The following is a 27,127-nucleotide window of genomic DNA, read 5'->3' on the forward strand; positions in this document are numbered from 1 at the left end:
AGTCACATTATTTCCACAATCAAATTTTCCAAGAACTTTAAACATGATCTTCCAAGATAAGTTTTAAATAACAGAATGGCTTGTGTTGGAATGGACCTTGAAGATCATCCAGTTCCACCCCATCTGCCATAAGCAGGGACACCTTCCACCAGATCAGGCTGCCTGGGTCCCCCAACCAACGTGGCCTCGATTGCCTCCAGAGATGGGGCATCCACAGCTTCTCTGGGCAGCCTGCATCTTTAACCACAGATACATATATATATGGCCACAACAACCCCAGGCAATGCTACAGGATTGGTGCAGAGTGGCTGGAACACTGCGCAGAGGAAACAGACCTGGGGTACTGATCAGTGTTAGGCTAAATACAAGTTCAACAGTGTGGCCAGTGACCAAGAAGATCAATGACATCCTGGCTTGTAACAGAACAAGTGCACCCAGCAGGAGCAGGGAGGTGACTGTCCCTCAGTACTCAGCCCCGGTGAAGCCACACCTCGAGTACTAAGTTCACTTTAGAGCTTCTCGCTGAAGCTGAGAGGGCTGTGGAGCACAAGACATACGAGGAATGGCTGAGGGAGCCGGGATTGTTCAGTCTGGAGAAGGCTCAGGGGTGACTTGTAGCTCTCTAGAACTACCCAAAGGGAGGCTGTGGTGAAGTGGGAGTCATCCTCCCACGTAACTAGCAATAGGACTAGAGGGAATGGCCTCAAGCTGTGGCAGAGAAGATTCAGCTGGATGTTAGAAAATACTTCTTCTCTCAGAGTGCTCAGGTGCTGGAATGGGCTGCCCAGAGAGGTGGTGGAGTGTTTAAGAAATGTTTAAATGTTGTACTGAGGAACATGGTTTAGTGGGAAATATTGGATAGATGGACAGTTGGACTGGATGATCTTAGATGTCTTTTCCAACCTTGGTGAGTCTATGATTCTACACTGGGCTATAGATCAAAGTCTTCAAAATAAACATAACAATTCTGCAGAAGTTGCTTTTTCAACTGGGAGAAAAGAAGTACTTGAAGAGAAAACTACTAGTATTCAGCATGGTTCATTTTCCTGCCCATATTATACAATTTTAATTCAGGAGAGTTTTCAAGCAGGTTAAGTCTGAGTTCTTACCTACAGCCAGTGCTGCACTCTGTTCTTGGCCTCCACTCTGTTTCAAAACAAGAACAGATAATAAAAATACATTCTTTCGCACCTAAAGTCTTCAGTGTAATGTTATAAAGTCCTGCAAAAGTAAACACACATCTGTTTCAGACATTGCACCCTTCTTCAGAATCTACTTCTTAACTATGGTTCTGGACTCATGTGCCACTTTGACTTTATAACAATTCTGCATTCTTGTTTTTTAACACAACTTTCAATCTCTAGGCATATAAATAGGGAACACAATCACCGAGCAAAGAACTTGCTTCTAGGAAAACGGGCTGCTGGTGATAGGTAATTTGAAAGAACATATACTGTAACAAATTTAATTACTAGAAGATCAAGGTTACAATAGAAAAAACACATTTAGATTCCCCTAAATTCCTCTTCCTCTAACTGGATAACCTTACCAATATTTTTTTCCCCTCCCCATGACTATAAACTGCTAAATTCCTACCGTGAGACAAAGCAACTGAAAACAAAACTGGAAAACATTAATTATGTACAGGTCAGGGCTGAACACAGTTCATGTTGTTAACAGATATCAAAACCAGTCAGACCCAACAAAAATATGCCTTCAGAAAGCTCATTTCCCGAAATAAGAGGAAATCGATACAAAAATCAAATAGAAGAATGTTAACATTTAACAACACAAAAGTTTTTACCTGAAAACAGATTTTTGTGTAGTCAATAACACTGGTTAAGACAATTTTGACTGAAAGTTAATTAAGTTCACTGAGCTGTTAACAATCAGGACAAGTCCAAACTCATTAGAATGACTACACTATATAAATAAATATGAAAGTAACAGTAAAAAACACTACAGCAGCAAAGGCAGGGATTTTTAAAAAAAGTTTTCCAAAGGCATTAGTTGACTGCCATATGCATACCTGTAAACTTCCAACTGATACAATTATAAGAAAAATCATTAACTGATCAGCTCTTTACATCTTTTCAGACAGAACACTGCATTTATAATCATGAGCACTTCACAGTGTTAAGAAAGGCGTGCTGATGCTCAGATAGTTTGTCCTGAGTGAAAAAAATGAGTGAAAGCTGATTATTAACACACACACAGTCTTTCCAGGACTCTTATGCTAAGGAAGGCAGAGGACAGACTAGAGCCATTAGGCAGAAGGGAAACAACCAGGAAAGCTCTAATTCTGTTAGATCAGTACCAAATAACAGACAAAAAGACGCTAGCACAGGAATCCACTAATTGGGTTCCCATGTTTTTCACAAAATTATAGACTCATTTAAGTTGAAAAAGATCTTCAAGATCACCAGATTCAACAAACAATCTGACCTATGGAGTCCCATCACTAACTCATGTCCCTCAGTGTCACATTCACATGCCTCTTAAATACCTCCAGGTACGGGGACTCCATCACTTCCCTGGGAAGCTCATCCCAATGCTTGAGCACCTTCTCCATGAAGGAGGAGGCTAAACTGGATTCTGGGAAGAACTTGTGGCCATTTCCTCATGTCCAGATACCCTCTTCACTGCAACCTTCTTTCAGGTAGTTGTAGAGAGCAGCAAGCTCTCACCTCAGACTCCTTTTCTCCAGACAAAGCAGCTCCTGCTGCTTCTCTTAATTCTTGTTCTTCAGTCTCTCACTGAAGACATATGCTTGAGCAGCTCCACATTCTTTTCAGTGAGAGGCCTAAAGCTGAACACAAATTCAAGGTATGATCTCACTAGTGTCACATACAAGGGGACAATTCCCTCCCTAGTCCTGCTGGCCCCGCTATTTCTGCCAGGATTCCATTGGCTTTCTTGTCCACCTGGGCACAGCACTGGCTCACATTCAGCTGGCCATGCATCAGCATCCTCAGATCCTAATTTAGTAGCAATCAGTATGCCCCCATGCAAAACAAACTGAGCACATCTGATGCTATGAACTTTGCTTACATGGCATTCTGACAGTTATGAAATCATACAGTGCAAAAATCAAGTATCACATAATACTCTAAGTTTTAATGTTTGCAAAAAGCTATATAGTAAAGCACGGGCTAAATCAGTAAGGACTAGATTTGTATATCTCTAGTTGTCAGTGGGGAATCATCACTGAACATCCATTAAAGTGACAGGATGTCAGATTAGAGGTGTGATGGATTTCTTACATGATTAAATTTGTACTTCCAGATGCACCTCAGTTCAACACAAGGGTATCTGAATAAAGAACCAACTGTCAGCTTCAGAGGGCATCACCTCTGTTCTCCCACTTACTGGAGATGACCTGTAATATATGAGCTCCCATCTGACCGTGATTCTCAAGGTTTGGACTTTAAGACTGATACAGAAGAATACTAACAGGCACAAAACAAGGCATCTACTACATAATAAGCAGTGAAAAAAATAATATTTTTTCTAGATTCTGCAACTCTGATTTAGCCAAGTACTGAACGTTATGTTGCAGAGAACGCAGAAACACAGAATTGTAGGGGCTGGAAGGGACCTCTAGATATCATTGAGTCCAATCTCCCCTGCAAAGCAGCCCCCCTACAGAAGGGACAGATAGGTGTCCAGGCAAGTCTTGAATATCTCCAGAGAAAGGAGAGTCCATAAACTCCCTGGGTAGTCTGTTCCAGTGCTCCATCACCCTCACTGTGAAGAAGTTCCTTTGCATATTGGTGCAGAACTTCATATGGTACAGTTTATGGCCATTTTTCCTTGTCCTGTCCCCACAGACTGTTGAAAAGAGGTTGGCCATGTCTCTTGTACTCCCACAACTCAAGATATTGTGAACATTAATAAGATCACCTCTGAGTCTTCTTTTCTCAAGGCTGAACAGATCCAGATCGCTCAGCCTTTCCTCATAGGAGAGATGCTCCAGGCCTTTTATCATCTTTGTGGCCCCCCCACTGGACACTCTCCAGGAGATCCCTGTCTTTTTTGTATCAGGGAGCCCAGAACTGGCCACAAGTACTTCAGGTAAGGCCTGACCACAACAGAGCAGAGGGGAAGGATCACCTCCCTTGACCTACTGGTCACGCTCCTTTTAATGCACTCCAGGACCCCACTGACATTCTTGGCCACCAAGGCACACTGCTGGCTCATGGTCAACATGTCATCCACCAGGACTCCCAGGTCCTTCTACACAGAGCTCCTCTCTAGGAAGTTATGCCCCAACCCATAATGATACTTGTGATTATTCCTTCCCAGGTGCAACAAACACCAGCTTTTATTAAACCTCATCCGATTTATTGTTGCCCAGCTCTCCAGTCTGTCCAGGTCTTGCTGAATGGCAGCACAGCCTTGAGGCGTGTGAGCCAATCCTCCCAGCTTTGTATCATCTTTCTGAGGGTGGACACAACCCCCTCATCGAGGCTGTCGATGAAGATAAAGACAAGCAGCTGCCAAGAAAAACTACTTATTATTCTATAGGCTAACAGTTCATGGATTTTATTTTTATTTTTATTTTTTAAATAAGGAGACAAACAGCAGAAAAAGTAATCCATCTCATTTCTGGAGCCTCTATTATGCAGAGGCACATCTTGGTCTGCAACCTAACTTCACCACAGCAGAAAGAGGCCAAAACACATATGCTAACTTCTGATGCCAGCTAGAACAGAAACTGAAAGAGTTATCAAGACAGCTGGGAAATAGATGGGGAAAAGCATTGACAGACAGAGACAGGTAGTGAATCACCCAGTCAGGAAAGGCCTGGAGCTGACTGAAGTCAAACACTATTCAAATGTAAGATGAACTAAGTAAACCTCGCATCTTGTGGATAATGGATTTTGAAAAGACTAGCAACAGGCCAGCTGCTGAATAAGCTCTGGGTTTGGGGTATCCATTTCAGATTGGAACTGATACTGCTCAGCAGTGCATGGAAAGATTTCAGAAGAGCACAATGTTCACCAGTAACTTCCAGTAAGGAATCAACATCATCTGCTCAGCTCCCACGGAACTTACCGAGCGCTCCCCGCACATAAGCACAGCTTTGGCAGCAAGCACAGCAGATTTTTATGGATAAGAAAGGTGATTTTGCACCTCTCCAACACTTGTTTGGAGTTCTTAATAGGCAGAAACACACACCAAGTGCAAATAAACTGGTTTTCTAGTAAGAACCTGAATTACTTTCTTTGTACTAGATTGGTACACCACAACTCATAAGGAAACTTAAACAAAAGAATTACCTCATGAAGCCATAAAGCTTACAGAACTACCAAAGAATGCTCACCTAGAATCCTCGTACTTCATACGAAGCATAAGGCACCCAGGCTTTAGCATTCTTCAGAGAATAACTCACTTTGCTACCTTCACAGAGAAAAATGCTTAAACTACTCGCTTGAAGTTCAAGATCACACTGGGATCTCCCTTGCTAAGTATTGTCAACTGAGGCCTTGTGCAAACCAGAGGTGAACCACAATAGGCATGTTCTCAGTCCCATCACAGTGATGAGAATAGGACCTAGCTTGAAGACAGCACTGCTCAGGCATTTTGGACATACTCCTGCTCTACTGCTTCAGTTACAAGCTTGAAATTAAATCCAAAAACTAGTTACTCTTAGAACTGGAAGTACACACTGAAAATATGAGAACAAGCCCACTTCAATACAGAACTGCAAGTCAAATACATCCCACATGTTGTGGGTATTAAAAAAAAAAGTAAGAAATTTTTAGCAATAAAACTTGATTTTTATCTCAGTAAAAATAACAGATGGCTAAGCTGTAGAAAATAAATCATAGCTAAGATCATGTTTCACAAAGTTTCAGGGCATCAGCAGATGAACCAAGACTCAATGCTAGGTGGACACAAACTCCACTACTAACATCTGTGATGCTAAAAAAGCCCTGCTAAAACTGCATGGCAAACTGCAGTGGCAGTCTATCACTGCTACAAATTTATCCTAGTTCTTCTAACAAAACAAACCTACTAGTAGCCTGCTATGAAAGTAACTGTCTGACCACAGGCTGGAGAAAGGTCAGGATCTTTTTTCCTCTGCTGCTTTCCTATTACCCTTCTAAAGCTAAATTGTATCTTTATAGTTCATGTGTTACACTAAGCCCTTCACAAATGTATGTCATTTCCCAATACTGTTTGACACTATTACATACTACTTGCTACACTCAAAGCTGTACTAAGCATATTTCAAGGCCAGGCTGGATGGGGTTGAGCAACCTGGTGTAGTGGGAGGCCTGCCTATAGCAGGGCGTTGGAATTAGGTGATGTTAAAGGGCCCTTTCAACCCAAACCATTCTATGGTATAATTTCATGACAAAGATGATAGTCTGATATGAAAGCTTTCTTGGACTGCGCTACACACCTGGTAAAAGCATGTGAAACTTTTTCTCTTCTGTTCACTGAGAAAAATGCATTTATACCAACATAACTGATAGACTGTGCAGCTATAGTAGCATTCAGCACTTCATCCAAACACACTCTTAAGCTCAAGTTCATATGCCCACCTAGAAGTGTAGTTAATTACTCAGCATCTCAACTTCATTAAGGCTAAGTCCAAAGACTTGGCTTCAAGTAACATGGCAGAGAGCTAAAAAAACTGAAGTTGAAGTCCGAGTACAAAGGATCTTTTACCCAAATGAAAAAGTTAATTTCCAAATAACCCTTAAGACTTCTCTAAGCAAGTGAGGATATTCAGTATTAGACACTGAGAAAACCAAGTCAGGGCTTTTAGGAAAACAGATTGGCCTTTCAGAGAAAAAAACTGAGTTGGGTGTGGGGTAGCATGGTGTAGGTCACAGGAGCTGTTATATTCCAGGCTGAGCATCTACACGTTTTACTGCAAAAAGGCAAAACGGGAGGTTAAAAGAAGGCATGCAGTAAGTTCTGAAGCACGTCCTGTGTTTAACACAGTAAATTATACAAACAACTGAAGTGCTAATTCTGGTGGCATATTATGTCCTGTATTTCTTTCAAAGTTCCCTAAGTTTAAATCCTGAAGAGTTTTAGTACCACATACTACACACAAGCAGAATTTTGAAGATATATCTAGCATTTGTGTTCTCCCCCCCCCCCCCTTCCAAAAAGTATTTAAGGTATTCAGCACTTTTATAACATTAAGTGATGCTGCTGTTTGCTATCTATTGCACATCTAACTTCACCATAGCTACTTAACATTGCTATTTTTCTGAAATTAATGCTTACTTTGAAGTTATACTGTTAACACCCATTTGTGAAGTGTTTCTGAATGCCAGCCAAGTGATTCAACAGCTCTCTATATGAGCCATACAAATGATCATTTTTTTTTGTTTTGTTTTGTTTTTTTTTTTTTAAATATGACAGTTATAGAGAGAGTTCTGACTCACCAATGTCAGAATAACAGAACAAAACCGTACTCTGTCCCAGGAAGTTTGCAGTGATACTCATACGCTTGTATAATGAAAACATTAAGACAAAAAAAGAAGTCAAGAAGGCCTTTCCTTTCAGAATTATTTATTAGCAGCACATTACCAGATCCTAACCTAACAATCTGTAGCTCCATTCCATAACACTTCAACAGAAGGGCCCCTTAAAAAATCACCTAGACTTCTGCTTACCCCAAGTATAAGACTACACTAAAACTATATATCAGCAATAGGGAACTTCTATCATGAAAGGAAACAGAACAACTTCACAATGTCTTTTTACTGACTGTTTTCTTTCTGATGAATTTTAATCTATAATCCTCAGTAGTATTAGAAATTGAGAGCTGAAATGCCTCAGGAGGTAGAACTGTAGGATGAATCCAGACCAAAGCAGATTAGGTTGGAACTAAAGTACCAGAGGCAGCATGCACAAGCTAGAGTCAACATCATGCAGGAGCCCAACCACATGGCACAGCCCTTGAAGAGCAGTCTGTGGTGCTGGCAATGTCCACAGCAGCACCACCAGAGCAGCTGCTGCACTATGCTTCAGTCTGGAGAAGAGAAGGCTGCAGAGTGACCTCATTGCAGCCTTTCAGTACCTAGAGGGAGCCTACAAACAGGAGGGGAATCAACTCTTGGAAAGGGTAGATAACAGCAGGATAAGGGGAAGTGGTTTTACGTTGAAGGAGGGAAGGTTTAGATTGGATGTCAGGGGGAAGTTCTTCACTATGAGAATGGTGAGGTGCTGGAACAGGCTGCCCAGAGATGTTGTGGATGCCCCATCCCTGGAAGTGTTCAAGGCCAGACTGGATGGGGCCCTGGGAAGCCTGGTCTAGTATTCAATGGGGAGGTTGGGGGCCCTGCCTGTGGTGGAGGGAGTTGGAGATTCATGATCCTTGATGTCCCTTCCAACCCAGGCCATTCTGTGATTCTGTGCTGAGAGTCCCGAAAGCACCTCTGGTCTGCTCAGCTCTGCTTGCACTTCCACCTCATCTTCTGTACTGAAAGAGCAACTGAAAGTAGCAACTGTTTCAGCTACAATTAAAATAAAGGAAGCTTATCAGATCTGCTGAAGAGTAATATTCTACTAACAGAAGATCAGGATCCAACAAAAAGAAAAGCATGGGCAATCATATGCCAGTGAACACTGATAAATGAGAATACTCGAAACAATCGTACCAATCACACGTCCAAAAAGGAAGAATCTAATCAGATCATTTTAACCTGTGACCTCAACTGTTTATTGAGCAGCATTTAAGATGAAAGCATGCACAGAAGTTGCATAATGCAGGGTATCAAACATAAGACAGAATATGGGAATACTGAAGCCTGGGTTTAGCTTCTAGGGACTGTTATGTGTATTGAACAGCTTTATCAAATAGGGAAAAAACAAGGAGCCATAGGACAGGGTTATAATTGCTGCACTGCAATTTAATCACAGAATCACAGAATTGTAGGGGTTGGAAGGGACCTCTAGAGATCATTGAGACCAACCCCCCTGCCAAAGCAGGTTCCCTACACCAGGTCGCACAGGTAGGCGTCCAGGCGAGACTTGAATATCTCCAGAGAAGGAGACTCCACAACCTCCCTGGGCAGCCTGTTCCAGTGCTCCGTCACCCTCACCGTGAAGAAGTTCTTACACACATTCGTGCAAAGCTTCCTATGATGCAGCTTATGTCCGTTTCCCCTCGTCCTGTCTCCACGTACCACTGAAAAGAGACTGGCCTCACCACTATGGCCGCCACACCTCAGATATTTATAAACCTGGATCAGGTCCCCTCTCAGTCTTCTTTTCTCAAGGCTAAACAGACCCAGTTCACTCAGCCTTTCTTCATAGGAGAGATGCTCCAGGCCCTTCACCATCTTTGTGGCCTCCGCTGGACTCTTAGCAAGAGATCCCTGTCTTTTTGTACTGGGGAGCCCAGAACTGGACACAGTACTCCAGATGAGGCCTTACCAGGGCAGAGTAGAGGGGGAGGATCACCTCCCTTGACCTGCTGGACACGCTCTTCTTAATGCATCCCAGAATGCCACTGGCCTTCTTGGCCACGAGGGCACACTGCTGGCTCATGGCCAACCTGTCGTCCACCAGGACGCCCAGGTCCCTCTCTGCAGAGCTCCTCTCCAGCAGCTCATCCCCCAGCCTGTATTGGTGCATGCAATTATTCCTCCCTAGCTGTAAGACCCTACACTTGCTTTTGCTGAACCTCATCTGGTTTCTTACTGCCCAGCTCTCCAGCCTGTCCAGGTCTCGCTGAATGGCAGCACAGCCTTCAGGCGTGTCAGCCAATCCTCCCAACTTCGTATCATCAGCAAACTTGCTGAGGGTGGCCACTATCCCCTCATCAAGGTCATTGATGAAGATGTTGAACAAGACCGGCCGGACCCAGCACAGACCCCTGGGGGACACCACTGGTCACAGGTCTCCAGCCAGACTCTGCACCACCAACGACGACCCTCTGCGCTCTGCCAGTCAGCCAGTTCTCAACCCACCTCACTGTCCACTCATTTATCCCACACTTCCTCAGCTTTGTTATAAGGATGTCGTGGGAGACAGTATCAAATGCCTTTCTAAAAATCAAGTTAGATTACATCTACCGCTCATCCCCCATCCACCCAGCATGTGACAGCATCATAGAAGGCCACCAGGTTGGTCGAGCACAACCTCCCCTTGGTGAACCCATGCAGAACATTTCTGCTCAGTAATTTCCAAAACTACTTCCAAGTTGAGATAAAAAAGGAAAATATAAAACTGCAGTTGTGGCCAAGCATTAGGCTGAGAATTAACGCACTCAGAAGGAGCACGTGTGAGCAATCCAGCTCCGTGTGGTGCTTTTTTAAAAGTAAAAAAACATGTAAAAACTAAAAATTTCATTTAACAAGCATTTAGAAGGTCCTCTTGTAAGTCAGGAAGCAAAAAAAGCAACATCTGACATCAGCCTAATATAACAGACCCTATAAAACGTAATGTGAAATCTCAATCACCAGTATCAACAAACAGCTTTTCATTAGAGCAACATTTGGCCTGAGAAAAGTTTACATATTTTGCAGGTCTGTTTAAAAGTGACTTTTTGAGAAGTCAAAACAACCCTTAAATTAATAACTTTGATTTGAAAGTTCACTGAACAAACAAAACCAAACAGTTGGTGTTGACCTGAGCAATTATTTACAGGTGAAGAAAAAGAGCAGCTTTTCCTTCATAAACAAAACAGCACAGCTCGAGGCTCCAGCAGAACACAGGGTCTGCTACATAAGACTTGAAACCAGATTCAAAACTCACCTCTTTTTCAACTTACTCGACTAAGTGATGAAGCATGACTGCTACATACAAAGTCAGAGTATTCTGGAACAGCTCTACAGTTGATGAGTCAAAACCCTGTCACTGATCATTTGCAGGTTATTACAATCTTCATTCAAGGTTTTAAATAATTCTATGTCTGTTGTGAGAGAAAAGATACCATGTTATGCTGCATCAGCAAGGCAGACTATTAGCATTCATTACTGATGGGTATCTGGTAAGACTTTAACAACAGGATTGCACAGAAGAATTTAAGCCTTCAATCTATTCCCATGCTATTGCAACCAGCCATATTAAACAAGCCACATGAAACAAGTCATAAGATAAAATCCAGCATATACACAGGAGACAGCTCAGTTAGGCCAAAAGGTTGTCAGCCATTCCTCTTTCTTGCCTCATAGCAGCATTAACACAAAATAAATGCATGCTGGTAAAACATACCTAATTGTTTTATTCAAAATATTTTTTAAGTAAGCAATACCACAAAAGATATGTGTACTTCACCATCATTTTCTTGGTAAAACTTCCACAAACCCACTATCACACAGACAACAAATCAATTTGAGCTCGATTTATAAGCAAACCTACCACAATATATTCAGAAAACACTACCAACAGATTATTTTTTTTAACTTGTGGCTCAAATGGGAAGTAAAGGTGGTTTCAGTTGTGAGAAAGACATTCATTTTTCTTTCTGTATTTACAGTATATGACCTCACTATGATGGATTAGTCTGTCATCCTGGTGGTTCTCACACTGTCCTACTGCTGCTATCCAGTAGCTCTGCAGTGAAAGCTTTTCATGCTACTCACAAGCACTTGTAGCTCCACTAACTCTAAATTCATTATGTGAGGTATTCCCAAATGGAAAACTTTCTGAAAGAACACGTTAAGAGCTCCAGGTTGGTTTTTTTTTTTTTAAAACATCTATTTGCTTGTTTAGTAGAGGAAACATTTGCCACTGATCAAAACAGAACAGAACATTGCTTTCTATTTCCAGCAGTACATTAAGTTTTGTATAAACTTCCTGACAGTCAAAGACACGCAGAAGTCTATAACACTACAGCCTAATTCAACAAAAATCCATCTCCTGGATCACATCCCTCACTACTAACCTTTCGTAGGCACACAGGTATTGGGACAGTTAGAAAAACTTCCCCTGTTCAAGTCTAGGGCTTTCCTGCTCTACCTACTGTAGAGAACCTGCTTTTAGAAGAGGAAATGCTCAATCTCCAGAGGTCCCTTCCAACACCTATGTCTGATTCTATGATATCAAGGGATGTACACTTAACAGCAGAAATAATTACTGAAGGAATGTTAAAGACTCTACCCACAAGCAAGCAGAACATATGAAATTATGTCAGCCAGATAAATGCTACTCTTGTAAGAGCTATTCAAGCCACAACAAAGCGTTCTCAAAATTAATAGTAAGGTGACACGTATGTATTTGCTTCCACTTTGCAAACAAAATACTGAAGGTGTTTCCAAATCGATTAAAATTAACATAAATGCAGAACCTGTTAATCCACAAACAGTGCAATATCAGTGCTGGGGCAGACACCACAACACACTGAACACTTTGCTTGAAACACCTCCCCATTGTCATTCCACCATAATTACAGGGAAACCATTCTAAGTTGCACAGAAAGATTTTCATGTTTTCAAGCACGTAAACAAATTCAAGCTGCAGGTGAGAGAATAAAGCTATAAATTAAGAATGAATAATTATCAGAGGTTACATTCAGAAGTAGGAGATAGATATCAAGATTTGTATGAGTGATTGGCGCTCAGAAAAAAATAATCCTTTACAAGGCAACATTCTGAAAAAATTACCACCAGAAAAATAAGGCAACCACTAAAATGTTAGATGTCTTTAGAGTCTGTGATAATGGACTTCTGAAACACAGCCAAAAGAAAATGTTCTAGATACACAATATCTGGATAAAATAGGCACATGTGCCTCTCATAGAGACACTTGGTCTGCACCACACTACAAAATATTCAGTCAGCTGCAGCTTTCTCAGCACCAAGATCCAGCAAGATAAAGGCACTCTTTCCCAAGCAATGTGGTTTTCATAAATCCCATTCTCTCTTCAGCATATTCCCAGAGGTGGGGGCTGAGCTGAGAACTGGATCAGGTCTAAAATGTGCTACAGCTCAGCATGCCTCACCTGCTGTTCTCCCAGACTAAAGCTAATGCTGGAAACAGTGAAATCAACTTAAAGCAGCACTACCCCTGAGCTAATAAATTCTGCCTGGTCCTAAAGGAAATACTGAAGGAAGATGACTATTCTACCACAACTACAGACAAAGAGCTCAATTCCGCAACTACTCAGTTTCACTCAGAACAGCCATACCATTTTAAGTTCTCTTGGTAAGGGATGGGAGTGAGGGTGTGGGAAGGGAAGCAGAAGTAAGAAAATGGACAGATGGCCCCCAGCAATTCCCTCACTGCTAGGCCAATGAGATTTTCAGTTCTCTGTATATACCAAGCTATACACTCAGATTTACGTAGACATGCATAATTTGTTCATACCATAGAATGGCTTAGGTTGGAAAGGACCTTAAAGATCACTCACAAGCTGTAAGCAAGGATGCCAGCCACTAGACCAGGCTGCTCAGGATCCCACGCAAGCTGGCCTTGAATGCCTCTAGGGATGAGGCGTTCACAGTCTATTTGGGAAACCTGTTCCAATGCCTCACCACTCTTTCGGTAAAAAATTCCCCTCAAAATCTAACAAGTCTCCTCTCTAATAGTTTAAAACTATTTCTGCTTGCCCCAGTGTTATCAGGGCATGTAAGGAGTTGGTCTCCTCCTGATTATAAGCTCCTTTTTATAGCATTGGAAAGGCCACAATGAGGTCTCCCCAGAGTTTTCTCTTCTACAGGCTGAACAAAACCAGTTCACTCTACCTTTCTTCATAGAAGTGCCCCAGTGCTCTGATTATCTCCATGGCTTCTGGATTATCTTCTGGACTTGTTGCAACAGCTCCATATCCTTCCTGTAATGGGGGTCCCAGGCCTGGACACAGTACTCCAAGTGGGGGCCTCATGAGGGCGAAGCAGAGCAAGACAGACACCTCCCTCACCTTGCTTTTGGCCATCCTTCTTTTGATGCAGCCCAGGATACAGCTGGCCTTCCTGGGTGCAAGAACGCACTGCTGGCTCAGTGATTATAATCTGATAATAATAACAGTGCAGTTCAAAACTGGTAGTAAGAATACAGTGTTTCAGTATCTCAAGCTGTGACTGCTACAACTACAGGTACCTTCTGTGGTAAACAGAAGGGACAAAGCTTTAAACTGGGAATATGGGAAGAAGTTTCAGACACGTTTTAGAGTCTATTTTTTTATTTAAACACCTAGCTAGGCATAAAAGCTCAACAAAGTATAGCTCACAAACAGCTGTAATGTGCAAACCATCTTTATACAAAAAAAGAATTACATGAAGTCAAATGTTTTCACTGTCATTCCCATCAGATGGATATGCATTAATGATATCAAACTTTTAAAGGCATGTAAGATTAGTAGAGCAACAGAATGAAATACATTCAGTCAACTCTGGTTATTAGCACAAACTACACAACACAACTTTACATTAGCCTCAATTGTTAATAAAATTCAGGTAAATTAACTGATACGTAAAGCTTAATAAAGCATCTGTAAACATTTGGGTCATAAAAGCTTACTGTTTCCTTACTGGCTAATATACTGCTTCTTTTCACCATTTGTCCTTGGATCCATCTGCTCAACCCATGCTGAGATGAGAAATGTCCCCTGGTTTACCTAACCCTATAGCTCAAAAAGTAGGATTAAACTTGTATAAAAGCTATATAGGAAGGGGTAGCTGGATGAAAATTGAATGCAGGTTCAGTTTACATCTCATGGATGTTTTCCCCCATGCTAAAGACTTCATTCAGTGAGTATTTGAGAAGTGAGATGTAGACCTAGTACCTCCTATAGATGCATACATGACTAAGCTATGTTAAGTCATATCCAGATGTCCTAAATTCTCTGGTTTCTTTGTGACTGGCTTGTAACAACGTGGATCAACCCCTTAACTTACAGAATGATAAACTGTTAGCAAGAGGTTACAGTTCTTCACTAATGATTCTTTCACTGTTCTGAACCACAGGTAACCTACACATAGCTTTAAATACCCATAAGTTATGGTACATCTTCAGTTACATTATCACATATTTCCAGCAAAAGTGATGCCGCACTGAACATCCTTCAAATAATTTAAAGAACACTAATCACATTTTCAAAAAGCACCTAGAAATTTTAATTAGTATGCTTAGCATGTTCAGCTTCTAAATCAGCTTTCTTTAAAGTCGTCTTTTTTCTCTCCCCCAAAGCTCTGGATCATAAGAGTTAAAGTTTCAGTGTTTGCACCATCACTTCAAGTAAATAGCTCTGGTATAGTAAAAAGGCACAGACACGTATTAATCTCAGTGGAAAAAGCAAAAAAGATAATGTTTAACATTCCACCACAGACAAAAGACTCCTCTTTTTCCTCTACCTACTGGGAGAGCAGGAATTGAGTCACTGTGTATTCTATTTAAGTATCTGCATGTTATCCAACCAATATTGTGCCTTTTGTCTGGGATGCTATACCTAAGCACAGAAAAACTACTGCATGAACTACTTTCTATTTTCAATACATCAAAATAATCTGTACTTCTTGTCCTGGAATATTACAGAAAACAGAAACAATTGACAAACAGACATCTAAAAAAAATGGTTTACCAGTTGGTAGTATCTTCTTGCAGTCTTAACAGAGAACTCCTCTTCCCCAGGTTACCGATGCTGCAGCTTGTCTTCAGAATCTGAACAAACAGAAGAATACCATTAAAACTAAACAATACACAGCACTTTTAATTACATCAGTCAGTGCAGGAGGCAAATCAATGTTAATCCTGTAATGCCAAGGAACAAATGCTGTTCTTTAGGAATCCAAATAAAACAAAGCATTTGTAATTCTACGGAACTGACAGTACAAGCAAATAAAGAGGCATCCTGACAAACTCTTCTGTGAGTCAGTAAGGTAATTAGCTATCTGTGATCACAAGCATCAGAAATAGAGCATTACATCTCAGCATTACTGAGCCAACTTGCATTTAGTTGCAGCAGAGGGAAGTAGGTCTCAGTTTATATATACTATCATATACTGCATATAAGGAAAGATGGTTCATGAGTACAGTTTCCAACTGTTAAAGACAAAAATCGTCAATGACAGCATTTACTCTTTGGAACTTAATATAATTTTGAAGTAAGAAATGTAAGTAAAATTTCTGACTTAGAAATTTAGTCTTGTATAGTACAACAGAAAAGCATTTCCTATGGTAACTTTCCATTGAGATCTACTGCAAGCATCTTTTGGTTCATTTGGAATAGGTTTATAGAAACATCTACCTTTTTATACTGGATAACTGGATAATAAACTAGCAAAGTGAACACCTTTCCATTGTGGTATTACATAAGTTTGTTCCATCTGGGATTTTGTAGGCTTCTTTCACTTCAGGGATTTCAGCAAATGTAAATGTTTTTAAGTGTTTTCACTTCACCTGCCCCCAGAAAACCACTTCAGCTCCTACCGCAGGCACTCCTCCTGTTACTAGAACCCACCTTATCAATATTTCACATTGGGTCTTTTTTTAAGAAACAACCCTCCTATTTCATACTTTGCAAAGCCAACCACATTCTGCAGTGCATCTGTTTGTAGAAATTAGTTTACAAGTTGTTTTTAGAGATCTGGTTTAGAAATACAGAATTCCTGTCGTGTCAATGACATCTGCAGATCCGCCTGAAGAGGCACGAAATATTCAATGTTCATTTGTACTACTTCAGCTACCAACAGCTCCTTTAGGTTGCATAATCCTGATTAATGAGCATTTAGCACCAAAATATGCTGTTTCGCAGTGAAATTTCCAATCAAATAAAACCTAGTCCTACCAATTTTCCCCTGCTTGAGAATGGGTGAAGGAATGAGAAGATCCCTGCAGTATGGAGGCTCTGAGATAATTTTAGTTTTATGAAAACTATCATCAGAAGTTCCTCCCCTTTTCCCATGGAAGAATCCTGTATCCCCAACAGCACCATCAGCAGAAGACAAGGATTCCAAAGATCAGGAGATCATTATGCAAAACGTAACTGACAAGTCAAATGATCTCACTCCCATCCTGAAGCAAGTCTGCTGCAACAGACAGTTCAAATGTTACAGAAAAGAGTAATGTCAACCAATGATAACTTTCGCCAATCTGTGCCAAAGGCAAAATGAGCAGGTGCCTCAGAACTTAATGTTTTTGTTCTCCCTGCAAGTGTTGCTGTCTAAGATACTAATTCATTCTCTTGAGGAAAGAAATCTAAAAATATATCAGAACACCTTCCTCACTGTGTCAAAGCACAGCATCTGTTTCAACAATTGTTCTAACGGTCCTATACCCAGGAGGGAAACAGATAATCTGTAAGGTCTCTTCAAGCAATTCCAATGATTCTCTCTAAATCATGGCTCCTCCTCCTCCCAAAGTGCTCTATAAAGTCACCATTCCTGACAATTCAGTTACAAACCCCTGTATGGAAGCCGTAAGGTCTTATATTCACATGCTGCTTTGTATATCACTGAGCAGAGCAGCACAGGTCCCAGCCTTACAACTGCAACTCAAAGCTCTCATGGCTGAATGATCACCTATGTATAACTGCAGCATGTATAATTTCCTCCTGCACTCAAATACTAGGATCTTTCTACCTTGCTATAGTGTAGTAGAAAAAAGTTTCTTATTCAGTACCACAGAATAGGTTTTCTCAAGCGTGACTGATTGTTTTACTAAACCAAATATCTGTTACATTTCCACTGCACCAACTCACAATTCAGCACATTTCCAGTTTCATCCATGCAAACTTCATTTTTACCTGAAGCAGCAGGTAAACGTGCTGAATTTTAACAAAAGCTACATCCAAAGCTGCACAGAGACCCTCCTGTTCCCCAATTCCATGCTTCCCCTGCACAGCCCAGCAGTGCTGCCCTCTTGCTCAGCACCTTCCACACTGTAGTCTCTCCCTGATGAGCCATGCCTGCATGCTGACCCTTCGGCAAGAAGGGAAAGAAGTGCCAGGAGCTGGAGCTCAAGAGCAAGCCTGGGTGGGAAATGGCAGAACAACAGGTACTGCAGAGCAGACAGTTCATGAAAATATCTGCTTCCATAGGAACTACGTGATCTGCTGGGGCCGGACAAAGAGTGGTCTGGTGCCATGCGAGGAAAGACACTGCTGTGTGCCTCCAGCAGCTGTGCAACAACACACAGCACAACAGGGACTGATGTGGGGTCATGCATAGAGCTACAGAGGAAACCTACAAACACATGGAAAAAAAATCTCCAATTTTCAATGTAACAATCCTTCACTTGTGTTCTGTTTCAGTTGATATAACCTGTTAAGAACTTGTAACCTGTGATATAAATGACAACACAGGAGAATTAAGCAGTTGCCATCCTAGCTTTTCTGTGCTGATTCAAAAATTAATTTTCTTTACTCCTCAAAGGTCTACAGAACTAAATTAACACTGCTTCTTTGACAAGCTAATTAGCATAGCTGGTGAACAACAGAAGAATTTGCTCACTCTCAGAAGACACTCCTGCTTACCTTTCACATGTTGTGTTGGCACAGCTTTGTAATGATGAATCCAAAAGGACACAGACCATAAACCTAAATTAGGGAGACCTCACCTATCCATTACAGTGATCATCCCTTACTTCATTTGTTTTGTCACCTAAGGAGAAGGTGGAATTAAATTCTGCAGTACAGCACCTGACTCAATCTTGTTTCCCATTCAAAATTCACACTCAAGAAAAATAACCACTAAGATGCAGAGTCTTCCGTGAGTTGCACCGTGTTTGTTTTTCTCTGGTGTATGTGTTTCAACAGGCACACACTCAGCCACAGCTTCTTCAGCCTCCAAGGTGTAGCTCTTACCTGAGCAATAAGGGACAACACTTCTGAGATTAAGGCAGTATTCCCAGGGGAAAACAAGCAACAGTACAGCCAATAACGCAGGGGCTAACATCATAGAGTTCCCTATGCAGGATAGTTTGCTGAAATACTGTGGAAAAACAACTCTTACTGCCAGATAGATCAGTTTCTAGGCAGAGATTTAATGTTATCCCTACAAGTTTTTCCAGTCTTTGCTACTATTAATGCAGGAGTCACAGATCAAGCACACTCTGTGTCAGAGCAGGCTCCAAGTGCTCACAAGCAGGTAGCAGGGATGGCTCAGGAACAGAGGGAAGGTGAGGTCCAAGTATTTCCTTCAATTCTGCATAAGCTGAGAGCTGCCAGCCCAATCACACGTGCTCCAGTTCTCTGCCTTGCTCTGGTTGGTTGCTCACTGACACTGCTGAGCTGACAACCTGGAATAGCTTGAGCTGCCATTTCTGTGATTAGCAGCTTATGCAGCACATTCAAGAACCCATAGAAATGTAAATTTCACAGCTTAACGCAGCCAAGTAATCGTAACTAAAAAGCTTTGTCTAAACTATGCTTAGGAATAACAGCACCTAGCATTAACCTATATACCCAACACTACTGTACAGACATGAATCACACCCAGAATCACTGTGCTGTGCACATCTGAGTTTGAATTTGCTTAGGCCCAAACGGAGAAAGCACAGGAGACAGCAACAGAGATTTGAGGTGATCCCTCCGCAACATGGATCTCAAACAGGCCTGGAAACCCATCAACAGCATATCCAGAGAAGGGCAACAAAGCTGGTGAGGGGTCTGGAGCACAAGTCTTGTGGGGAACAGCTGGAGGAGCTGAGATTGTTTAGTATGGAGAATAAAAGGCTCAGGGGAGACCTTACAGCTCTCTACGACAAGCTGAAAGGAGGGTCTGGTAAGGTGAGAGTCTGGTAAGCCTCTTCTCCCACGTAACAAGCAATAGGATGAGAGGTACTGGCCTTAAGTTGCACCAGGGGAGGCTCAGGCTGAATTTAAAAAAAAATAAAATTCTTCTCTGGAAGTGGTGAGGTGCTGAACAGACTGCCCAGGGAGCTGGTAGAGTCCCTGTCCCTGGACATGTTCAAGAAGTGTCTGGATGTTTTACTGCAGGACCTGGTTTTGTGGGGACATATCGGTGGTAGGTGGACAGTTGGACTTAATGATCTTGGAGGTCTTTCCCAACCCTGATGATTCCGAAAAAAGGAAAAGCAACACATCGACTCCTGTAAATGCAGGAAAACCTTTACATGCTACAATTCATACAAACAGCTTTAACAGAAAACAAAACATGACAACTCTATTGGTCACTTAAACAACTGACTTCGTATCTTTTTTTTTTTTTTTTCCTCCAACTTACTTCAGCAAAACAAAAATTTACAGTTGGAAGAGGAAATCATCCTGTAAATTTATGAATTGCCTTCCAGGGATCTATTACAATATGCCCTGTAGTCTGCTTCTACACAGCTGAAAAAGTAAGTTCTCACTGCTCTGCTTCCAGGAGAGTAATGAAACTGGGTAAGATCAAAAGAAATGATACTAAAATTCAGTAGTTACAGCTTCAACCGGAAACCATGCAGTCAGTAACAATGGTGCTAAGATGCAATACACTGTAAATGAAGATTAATTTATCTTCACAAATTATAAAGTTGCAAAGGCAGACAAAAGACACTCGTACCTCACCTCTCATTGCTCCTACAGCAAACATCTGTCACAGGCTTCAAGCATTATCAATCCAAGACAATGCTTTAATTGAAGTGTAATTTACCACACTTAACACACAGAACCCTGACCAGTTTTTCCTGTTAATTACTCTAAAGTCGTTGAAAAGATTTCTAACTGTAAGCATTTTCTATGATTCTCTCTCCTTTCAGCGCTATTTTTCTGTTTTCAAATACCACACATGACATTTTGAGTTCAGCAGAGCTGTATGGTTTATCCACTCTCCCTTAAAATACAAGTTCCCAAAACAACCTGAAGTTGGAGGATCTTAACAGAATAACACCGCATCACTCCTCTAAAGGGAACAGCATATGCTCAAGATCCAAGAGTCTCCGCACACTTCAGAAGATTCAAATCTGTAAGGAACGTTTGGATTTTGTGTTGAGGGATATGGTTTAGTGAGAACTACTGGTGAGAGATGGATGGTTGGACTTGATAATCTTGTAGGTCTTTTCCAACTTTGCTGTTTCTATGATTCTGTGAAATCAGATCTTTTACCTTTAAGCCCTCATTCACTCACCTTCTTGGAGTTCAGGAACCTGTGCCAAGATTTACAGTAAATGCAGCAGTAGAAACAGAGTAGATCTTGACTTCAACATAAAACTGAAACTGCAAACATCAATTTCATCTAACCATACAATGAGCATGTTTCCCTATTTCACAAAGAAATGTGGAACTGTAAGAACAACTATACTGATAGGGATCATTTGAACATTCTGACATAAGACTAATAAGACTATTTAACTAGGAAAAAAACCCAAACATAACCAATATTTCACTGTTTTCCTTTAAAACAGTTACTCCTTGCAGAGCAGCTCAACTCCTTAGTGCCCCTACTCAGAGGAAGACAGAACGGAGATGAAGCACTCCCCAACTTCCTTACAGAACAGGTTTCAATAGCAAGATTGAACACAGCAAGGTTCAGCTATACAGACTGAAACACCACAAAGATAAACACAGAATCACAGGGGTTGGAAGGGACCTCTGGAGATCCCAATGCTAAAAGCAAGTTCTCTCCAGTAAGTTACATAGGAAAGCATTCAGGCAGGTTTTAAATAACTCCAGAGTAGAAGACTCCACAGGCTCTCTGGGCAGCTTGTTCCAGTGCTCTGTCACCCTCAAAGTAGTTGAGTTGAGAAAGTTCTTGTGTTCAGATGGAACTTGTGCTTCAATTTGAGGCTGCTGTCCTTCATCCTGTCACTGGCACCACTGAAGAGAGCCCGACCCCACTTTCTTGACTCCAGATCTTTAGGTATCTCTAAGTGTTGGTAGGATCCCCTCTCAGATGGCCAACAGCAACTGTGCCCTATGCCATGTTATAGGTTTTCTGTATGCCACCATAGAAATAATCTTTTCTACTGCTGTTGAGAGGATGACTCTTGATACAAGGCAAAAGAGCAGGACATATGCGATGAGAAAACTTTGAAGATTTCTTCATTCTGAAGCAAAGCTGTCTTGTCTTCATGACTCAGATCAATTATTACGTTTTTCTTTGATTTTTATCAGACCTGGCCAGGGGACCGAGTGAAATACTCTGCTGAAACAAGGAATTAGCCCATGGGATGAACACTGGACTGACCTTAATTCTTCTACTCTCTAAAGAGGTAAACTAAAAGAAATTGTACATGAAATGAACCAGCAGACCAGCACAACTGCTACTGACTCTACCTCAATGGTTAAATATACAAGCAACCTATGAGAACTCTTACTAAGTAAGGCTTACAGCAAGAAGACTGCAGTTGCCCATCCAGGCTCCAAAGAAGAGTTTCAGTTTTCCACTAAACAAAAATCTACTGTGAGTTAAGACTTAAAACCAGGACTTACCTGTGCCATAAAAATTCCTCCTCACCAGGCTGTGCTCAGCCTTTCCTGGATCCACCCCTCCAACCTCTATTTGCAAAGCACCCCAGCTGAGCGAGGCACCCGCTGGCTCACACACCAACATTGATTTCAGGACTCCACCAACAGATCGGAGTCAGGCTTCCCACGTGCTACAATCAGCAGGCAACTATGCAGAAGAGCCTTCCTCTTTTCCACAAGCTGCAATTTAAAAACTCTTACTACTGAAAGCACATAGCAGGGGATAGAGAAGGTACTCTGAAGCCCTGTAGGTGGATATCTGGTCAGTATATCCTTTTTTTTTTTTTTTTTTTTTCCTGTTTCCTAATCATCTGGATTTAGACAAGCTTATTAACTGGTCTACTGAATACCAGACATTACTTCAAGTTCTTAGCCATGTTTAGTAGACCTAGCTTTCTCTAGCTGAGGTTCAAGTAGTCCAAGCTCTCAGCCCAGGTGGTCTGAATGATGTTTCCAGGGTTCAATATTTAATTTTTCTTGTTTTGCTTAAAAGATACCACAGTGCTTCTGTTTGCAACCTTGAGAAGGAAGTCTCACTCCCAGAAAGCTGTTGACAGACTGTCTCAGTTTTTACATCCGCTTCTCACTAGACATTAAAAGCAAGTGGACTCCTATGCTGCACAGGAAATCTGATGAACTTTAAGCCATTCTTACACTCTCACATCCTCCCAAAACTTCAGCCTTTATCTGTGAAGTAAAAGACCTTTGTTGAAAATACAGTTGGAGGAGCCATCATCAGAGGCTTTAAAACACCTTTCCTACATTTGATGCATGTTATATCCTAAGTCAACAGGAGTTCTACAATTATTCTACGCTGCTTTGAAGTAAAAGAGAACTTTAGAATAATTCTTATATTCTCCTGCAGAAGCAAAACACCAACATTCCAATGGTCACATATAGGTTCTACAGCCTGCAATAGGGGATTCAATTCATCTTTTCCAAATCTGACTATCCTTGTAATAGCAGGTAAGTCGAAAAAAATCTCTTTAATTCACAGACTGGTCCTGGTTTTTTGCTCCTGTAAGGCTAGAAATACTTGTTCCAAGATTAACAGCTTTGAGGGTACAGAGTTTTTCATGGGGAAATGCAGTCAAAAACCTAAGGTTAAAAACACACATGAAAGAAGGGCACTTTAAATAATAAAATTCACATTGAAGAGTCAAGCCCAGCACATATTTAGGTAGCTACAGATAGCAATTTTGCTTCTTAGAGTGCAACGAGAGACATACAGCTCTTTTTCATCCACTTGCCATTATCTCTGTGAGTGGATGCAAGCACATGCAGCAAGACTATAATCAATACCAGCACTGCATCCGCTTACAGACTTTCAGAAAAGTTCCAGGTCCATGGATTTGAAAGGTAACAGAATAGGAATAAACAGCACTAATAATGCATAACTAGACTTTAACTTAAAGTGCCTAACTTTTGCAGTTTCCAAATTTACATCAGGGACTTCATCTGCACAGTGCTTTAAAGCCATGTGACAAGTTCACTGCTCTATAGGTGAAATGTGCCCTTCATGAGAAACCCACAGAGCCACTACCCACGTTATCAACCAGAGGAGAGGCAGTACTACATATGAGCCAGTGTTCACCCCAACAACAAGCAGAGACTCCCAAGCTCCTCAGAAGCTCATTATCTAGAGGAGTGTTACTTGTATTGTGCAACACACACACAGAAGCAAGCTCCAGCTTGGCAAGAGGTGCAAACAAAAGCATGCACATGCACTGTACATGCATACCTTCTAGGAAGAAACTGGATCTGTCATGTGGTGTTGTGTACTCATCTGCTCAAGGACTGTGATTCAGTGCCTGCAGAGCTGTACAAAGACTATGATTCAATGCCTACAGGGTGTGTTGGATTTGGTACAGCTGCACTGATTAATTGTACACAACAGACATGTCTGACTGCTGACAGGGAAGGGCTACACAGAAAGTTAAGAGCACTCAGAAGTGAATATAGCCAGGTTTCTGTGCTTTCAGATTTATTCAGTGTAACTACAGAAATCTTCTGTATCATCTGGTTCTTTTGTTTGTTTGTTTTTTAAAAACCCTCAGAATAAATGAAGCCAGTTAACTTTCATGATAGGCAGGATTCAGTTCAATGCTTGTCACACCTAGCATGGGATAGAACAAACATTACCTACTATGGAATTATTTGCATTGCTATTCATGAACTAATACAATTTATCAGGGACATCTCTCGTTGCGCAGACACTGCCAAAAAACGGCATGATTTATTGGTGATCCTCCAGCAGAACTTCCTATAGCAGGAACCTTCTGACACAGCAGACGTTTGCCAGTAGTCTCTAACTATTAGAATATGACACAAACAAGACAGAGGAAGTGAAAAGATAAACTTAACTATAAATCTCATTAATAAAGATATGCTTGTCACTGAGTCTAAGCTAAAAGTTACTTTAGCATTACGGTACTGTCATGAGCATCACAGAAAAACTAGAACAAGTAAGCTTGACTTTACAAGAATAATGTAAAAATCACTGGCCAATCAAGCACCTTTCAGCAGCTTTTTTCAGTCTTTCAATAAACATGGCTTTCACAGATTTAGAAACATTATGAATATTTTGATTTTTCTTAGTCTCTTATCACGCGAAAGCAGAAATGGATGCTGGCCTCCTGGGACGGTATCTCCCATATCAATGAATCATAGAAAGACCTGGGTTGAAAATAACCTCAAAGATCATCTAGTTTCAACTCCCTTGTTATGCACAGGGTCTCCAACCACCAGACCAGGCTGTCCAAAGCCACATCCACCCTGGCCTTGAATGCTTCCAGAGATGGGGCATCCACAACCTCCTTGGGCAACATGTTCCAGTGTATCACCACCCTCTGAGTGAAAAACTTCCTCCTAATATCTAACCTAAATCTGTCTCACTTTAAGACCATTCCCCCTTGTCCTATCACTATCCACTCTCGTGAACAGCCGTTCCCCCTCCTGTTTATACACTCCTTTCAAATACTAGAAGGCTACAACGAGATCTCCCCAGAGCCCTCTCTTCTCCAAGCTAAAACAAGCCCAGATCCCTCAACCTTTCCTCATAGGAGAGGCACTCCCGCCCTCCGATCACCTTAGTGGCCCTCCTCTGGAACTGCTCCAAGAGCTTCATGCCCTTCTTGTGCTGGCCGCCCCAGACCTGGATGCAGTACATCAGATGGGGCCTCACAAGAGCAGAGTAAAGGGGGAAAATATAACTGTAATATAAATAATACAGTTATATACTTAAAAGTACAAATATCAGCAAAAGTAGTATTAAAATTTGACTGAGACTAAGAGAAGGAAAAGTTTTCACTTTGCAATACCTTTAGGCAATGTATAATTGCAGAGGAAAATAAGGAGTTTTCCACAGATAATTATTAATCTTACTCCTATCTTCGAGTTCTTTTATTTAGGAGCTATTGAACTACAGAAACTAAGAGTACAGTAACTAGACAAACATGCATTTTGATAATTTGGTTAAAATTTTGGTTGCTTTCAGGTAATTAACACTGCTGCCCCTGTTAGCTATAGTGAGGCTAAACATACAACACCAAGCATTGCAGGACTTCAGTTAAGTATCAAAACTCTGCTACAGCAGCAAGCCTTGGCAAAGGTGAGATTGGACACATCTGGAGGGGAATAAGCACAGAAAAGGCTGTTTGCTAAGCCTTCAAAGAGTACACACACACTGAGATCTCTTAGATCTTTACATTACGAAAAACAAGGTGCTGAAAAAGCGTTATATCCAGGTCAACCACTACAACACTGCTAGTGGTTGCTGTTGGAGGAGTGCCTTAAAATGTTAAAAAGTAATTAAAAACTAACACTGAACTTTTATTAGGACAGATTTCTAATATCAAGAATGAGAGCAAAGTACAGTTTAAATTTTACTAGGTGTATCACCAATACTAAAAATATATATAAATGAAATTGCTCCACAGGCAAGCCCTAGATTTGAAGGTAAGTTTGTGTAAATGTTGAGCAAGACTCAACCCATCAACAGGATCCACCATCCGTACCCTTTTCTGGGTCTGAAGAATCAATCACCCCTAGAGAATACAACCAACTTTTTGGTCTTGTGGTCATCCAGGGCACAGTCAGGGCTCACAAACACTGCGCTTACAGCTGAGAACATAACTCTGCAATGACAGAAGTTATTGAGCAGTTCACAGAAATATGATAGTTCTCTCAAGATCACAAGCAGTCAAGAGACCAGGGAGGAGAATAAGGTGGATCCAGATAGGTGGTCTCTCGCTGACCCTAGGATCCATGCTGTGACCCTAACAGATGGCAGAGGCCATCAGCTACTGCGCTTCCTTTGCCAACTTTGAAATCAACAAATGAAGTCCATACTCCATTCCCGCAAGTAGCTTCTAAAGCAGCACCTTAAAGCAGAGTTTTCCCTGGATGGCATTAAATCTCACTAATGCTGGAAAGCAGCACCACACAGGAAAGCCATTGATAAAAACTAACTCACGCGACTTGTAAGAAACCCGTGTTTGTCAGGCAGCTTCTCAAAGCCTCATTCACTGCTTCTGCACATCTACAGCACCAGGAAAGCAACCCATAGTAGGAAACTCAACTATGAGACAGCTTCATTACTGCCATAAATTCCACTATACACATTCAAATCTTTGATTATCTTAAGAAATGTTACAAACTATTTTACAGACATTTAGTTTCTGCAACTGAACACACTATAGGTAATATCAAAGAACTGCATCAGCACTAACTTACCTCAAGGACCACTGTTCTGAAAAGGTACAGCAGGGTAGGGTTGAGCTAATGAGACTTAAAGAATATCATCAG

The 27,127-nt window shown here is 41.3% G+C and overlaps 1 protein-coding gene across 5 annotated transcripts in view; it reads right to left on the bottom strand.

The window, feature by feature from the left end:
* The window catches only part of FAM49B (family with sequence similarity 49 member B), a 75,341-nt gene that overhangs the window by 28,547 nt on the left and 19,667 nt on the right, over positions 1-27,127 (bottom strand). For 4 of the 5 annotated variants that reach the window (XM_019614244.2, XM_010709316.3, XM_031552918.1 and 1 more), the window contains exons 2-3: positions 15,497-15,576; positions 1,110-1,146 (exon numbers count right to left, since the gene is read on the bottom strand). The gene's annotated coding sequence lies outside the window, so the exon portion shown is untranslated. Of the gene's footprint in view, positions 1-1,109; positions 1,147-15,496; positions 15,577-27,127 lie in introns of those variants that run through there. The other variant, XM_010709313.2, reaches the window with a different exon arrangement.

The sequence above is a fragment of the Meleagris gallopavo genome, chromosome 3, assembly GCF_000146605.3.
Source record: "Meleagris gallopavo isolate NT-WF06-2002-E0010 breed Aviagen turkey brand Nicholas breeding stock chromosome 3, Turkey_5.1, whole genome shotgun sequence".
Classification (NCBI taxonomy): domain Eukaryota; kingdom Metazoa; phylum Chordata; class Aves; order Galliformes; family Phasianidae; genus Meleagris; species Meleagris gallopavo.